The following is a 4,606-nucleotide window of genomic DNA, read 5'->3' as shown; positions in this document are numbered from 1 at the left end:
TCCTGGGCACCGGCAAGGCGACCGTGCCGCGGAGCTCGCGCGGGTCCGGGGGTCGGCGGGGCCCCGAGCGGCTCCACCGGGGCGCGAGGGGCGGTCGCGGGATCTCGCTCGCCCCCGGCGGCGCGGGGGTGGCCGCCCGGGCCCCCTTAAGGAGGCGCGTTCCCGCGGGGCTCGGGATAGCGGGAGGTAGCGGAGCAGCACTGGAGCTCTCGCCGCGCCGGCTTCGCGCCCGCACACCGATACCCGAGACCAAGGGGAACCCGGGAAAGGAGCAAGCCCCGGAGGCGCTGCTCGGGGCCCGAGCGGAACAACTCGAGAGGCGTCCGCCGTCACCGCCGGACCGGCCCGCGGGGCCCCGCTCGCCTCACCGGGCCCTTCCCCGCCTCGGGCCCCGCCACGCGCGTGGCTCCCCGCCCGGTCCCGGCCCGGAACTTCCCTCGCCCTCTTTCCCGGGGCATCCCGGTTCCCCGGGAGCGACGCCGGTCACTGTCATCTCCCCCTACGCTACGGGTGGACACGGCACCGGCCGCCGGCGGGGCAGCGCGCGGGAACGGACATCACAAACGAGCACAGCCCGACAGCGTCCGCCGGGCCAGGGACTGCAGGGGCAGCGGGCCCCGGGGCGCAGCGCCACCAGCTCAGCGCCGGGCGCGGGGCTGCCGGGGGTCTCTCGGGGCCAGCCCGCCGTCTGCTCGGGGCGGTCGTGCGGCCCCACCGGGGGGGGGACAGACCGGAGCATCCCCACCGTGTCCCGCCCCCTCCGCCCGCTCCACCTTAACCAGCCCCACGGCCCGCGGCGCCGGCGGCCGAGCCTGCCATTGGCTGCCGCTGCGGGAGCGCCAGCCAATCGCCCTGCCCTGTTCCCACATGGGCTCGTGACGGCACATCCCAGGATGGCCAATAAAACGTGAGCGCGCACTGGAGCCCCGGGGGACGAGCTGTGGGGCACGCTGGGAGTTGTAGTCCGCCATCGGCGGCTCCTGCGCGGCGGTAGCGCACGAGGCCCGCCCGGTCCGTCCCGCCGCCGCCGCGGGCCCGGGGGGGCCCGGCCCGGCGCTGCCGCAGGGCCCGGTCCAGCGTCACGGGCAGGCGGGGCTTCCGCCGCGGGCGGCCCGGGAGGGTGGACTGCGCGGCCCACGAGGCCTTGCGGCTGCCGCCAGCTGCCACTCAAAGTAACGTGGGGCGGTGGGGCTGCGGCTCGGGCGGGAGCGGAGCTGCCGCAGCCGCGGGGCTCGGCTGCCCTGGGGCTGCCCTGGCCCGGGGGGCGCGGGGAGGATGCTCCGCTCTGCCCCGCAGAGTCCCGGGAGCTTCCGGAGGGGAACTCGCCGAGGGTCCCTTCCCTGTCCCGCGGGACTCTCCAGCTGCAGCTGCTGTGCAGTCCTCGCACTCGAGGGCGGTAAAGGCGAGTGAAGAACCCTTAAATATTGCAGGACCCAGCTGTACCTGGGCACTGCACAGGCAAGCACAAGGTTAAATATTTAATGCTTCGAATTTCATCTTAATCTTTTATTCATTTTGTTATTTACTTGCTGCATGCTGGCGGCAGGGGCAGGGGCAAGGTGGTGGGCACAGGAGGCTCTCCCTCCTCTTGCCTCCATGTCATCCCCTGTTTCCCCTGCCAGGTTGGCCCCAGACTCTCAGCCCCAGCACTTGCCCGTTTACCTTCCCTGGCCACAGATGTTCACTGGGTAGGTCCGGTGACACAGGCAGGGATGGACACCAGCCCGGCACTAGCTCCAAAGCCCCCTAAAACCCTCCCACATACATGTCTCTGTGTGTGCATCATATATCTGCACATATGAATATACATATTTTAATTCAAATGTAAAGTTTTAGAGGTTTTTTTTGTTTGTTGCCTTATTGGGAGAGTTGTGGGGGTTTTATTTAAGGAAAGTGTTTTTCAAAAGCTGGAAACACTTCAGATTGTGTTTCAAGGGAAGGAGAGACTGAGAAGACGCTTTGCACATTTTTCAAAACTCCTCACCAAAAATTGCCAGTTTTCCCTAGGCAGTTTCTCTGCTCTTCCGTCTCGGAGAGTGACACAGGTAAACCTGGAACAGGCAGCTCTGGAGTGATGGATGTCACACATGTCTTGCTCGCCCTCCATTACTGATTGACATGGGCCCTGGAGCAGCACAGCCTGTAACCCAGAGATTAATTCGCTTCAGCTCCCAGTGCTTGGACTGGGGAGAAATCAACAGCAGTTAACCCTTGGCATCCCCAGGCCTCCAGGAGCAGCAGCAAGGGGAGCTGGTCCCGCTGCTCCCCCTGGCACAGGGACAAGGTGCAGGGCAGCAGACACGGCCCAGACCCACCACTGCTGAGGACGCTGAGCTGAGGCCCGGCCCCCTCCCGCAGCAGCCGCGCTCGTGCCTGGTAGCGGCAATGCCTGGAATAGCCCCAAAGGACGAAGGCGTTTGAAATCCAGGCCAGGATCAAGAGGCAAGTGGTGTAAACAGCCCTTCTGTTTATAACCAGCAGAGAAATCAAACCAACCTGGGCTTTGGACACCCAGGAGCTCCATTTGAATCTGGATCCAAGCAAAGCAGGTTGCTGCTGCTGGAATTACCCTAATGATTTTACCTTTCAGCTTCCTTCCCAAGCGCCAGCCTAGGGCAGGGGAACACACAGCCTCCTGTCCTTGACAGCAAGGGCTGCCCCAGCTCTCTCCCAACTCTGTGCTGTGGGTTGAGCCATTCCTCTCCCCAGGCGCAGCCTCCTGCTCCCACCACATCTCTAGAGTGGATGGTCAAGGGCAGAACCCATTGTGTTTCTCAGAGATGCTGAGGGTGGCCCGGGCTCCCCTGCAGCCACCCATCATTTCCAAACCATCCTGTTTTCAGCTCCTCACTTGGATACTTGAATGAGGAGCCTTGAATTCAGCAGGGACAAGTTCATGGAACCCTCAGACAACATGAATTTCCCAGGCCATGTATACCAGTATCTGGCACAAAGAGGGGCCTCATCCTGGCTGGAGTCTGTCCTAGAATGAAAATGAGATGAGAAGGGAAACTGAGGACAGGACCTGGCATCAAGGTGGTGGGAGCTAAGCCTAAGCTGTACTAGAAATCAAGGTTCTTCAGTGCCCTGATCCATGCTCCCAGGACCAGCCCGCAGGTACCCATCCCCGAGCCCCCAGTACTGGCATTCACTCTCCAAAGCCACATGTCCCCAGAGCCCCTGGGGACAGGCAGGAGCCCAGCTCCCTCCTACCATGCCCAGGCAGGGCCCCTCCCGTGCATCACTCTTCCCTGCAGTCCCTTGTGCCCCCCCTGGTGCCAGGGACACCTTGTCACCCTGGGGGCTGTGGACTGGGGGATGCCTGCAAAAGAGAAGTGGGAGCCCTCAGAGCAACCCAGCAGCTGACAGACTCTGATCTCTGGCACTGGCTTCGATCTGTATTTTGCACTTACCAGCTCTGAGTGGTTCTTAATTATTGATGCCTCTTTTAGCTTTTATCTGGTGCTCACTGCAGCCAGAAAGGGCTTGACGTTCCTGCATTAGTGATGAATTGGGAAGGAGGCCTTGCTCCACCACCATTCCTGGCTTGCAGGCTGTGCCACTGTTTCAAGCAAAGCTGTGCTGAAAAATGAGAAAGGCGAGAGCAGGAGTGGGATGTGGCAGAGGAGATTCTGATTCCTACTACTGCCACAGGCAACAGGGGGCTGGGGGATTCTGTCCTATGGGAAGGACCAGAAGGAGATGGACCCAAACAGGTGTGGAAGCCTCCTTCACCCAGTAAAAAACTGGCATCTGCTCATTTCATGGAGAAGGAAGGATGCCAGTTTATGACCCCTCCAGTGACAGGCGGGTGGAAGGGAGAAGATGGGTGACAGCAGAGTTTTGCCAAGCCCCTGGCAGCTGTGAGCAGGAACTGATGTCAAGCCTGGGCTAAATGCTGTGCAGCTGTTTGGTGGTCTCAGGGCATTGAGCACTGCTGGATGGCATCCTGCCCCTACTCTCACCAGCTCTCTGTCCACAACAGCAAAGCTCTATGGGCAGCAGGACAGTGGCTGTCACTGTCGCTCTCTATCTCCCTTTAATGAGCCAGGGCTTTGCTGAGTTTTTCCAAGGATCCTGGTGCCAGCAGGGCTGGTTCTCAGACTGTCGGCCTGTATCCCTCTCCCACTCGTGCATCATGACCTCTCGAACACAAAGAGAAAGGGTTTCTCTGCCAAGAGTGAGAATCAAACCATCTCTGAGCAGTTTTGGAGGTCCTATGTCAGCTGCACCCCTGCAAGCACTGAGCTGTTCTGCAGGGCAGGAGAGGAGCTTCTGGCTCCAGAGGGGTTACAAGGCAGAGCAGCCTGTTTGGAAGGAGAGAAGCTGTTTCCTCAAGTCTGCAGCTACTGGGAGAGTCATGAGGGAGATATTTGTAACCCTTTTTTTTTGCTGTTGGTATTTGTTAGATTTCCAGATTTTGGTATGCAATTAGATTGGAGCCCAAATCTGGTAAGGTGCCCTATGAAATGATTTCCTGTGGAAATCCCGCTGGCAAATGAAGCAGTGGCTAACAGAGCCAGGCTGGAAGCATGGGGAGCCACAGCACTGCTCATCAGTGGGATGGGATATCAGGGTGCCTCCCACCACCCAGAGAAACACTTTG

The 4,606-nt window shown here is 60.6% G+C and overlaps 1 long non-coding RNA gene across 1 annotated transcript; it reads right to left on the bottom strand.

Annotated features, from left to right (window-relative positions):
* Positions 1-1,503: 1,503 nt before the first annotated feature.
* On the bottom strand, positions 1,504-4,075 carry LOC108506969. Its single transcript, XR_001877916.1, has 3 exons — positions 3,414-4,075; positions 2,852-2,983; positions 1,504-2,140 (listed from the first exon to the last, which is right to left on the bottom strand). It is a non-coding gene; the product is annotated as an uncharacterized LOC108506969 (long non-coding RNA).
* Between the last annotated feature and the right edge of the window lie 531 nt (positions 4,076-4,606).

This window comes from Lepidothrix coronata, unplaced genomic scaffold, assembly GCF_001604755.1.
Source record: "Lepidothrix coronata isolate B3197 unplaced genomic scaffold, Lepidothrix_coronata-1.0 Scaffold233, whole genome shotgun sequence".
In the NCBI taxonomy this organism is placed as follows: Eukaryota; Metazoa; Chordata; class Aves; order Passeriformes; family Pipridae; genus Lepidothrix; species Lepidothrix coronata.
The sequence above is the reverse complement of the archived record's forward strand: the minus strand, read 5'-3'. Positions and strand labels throughout refer to the sequence as shown.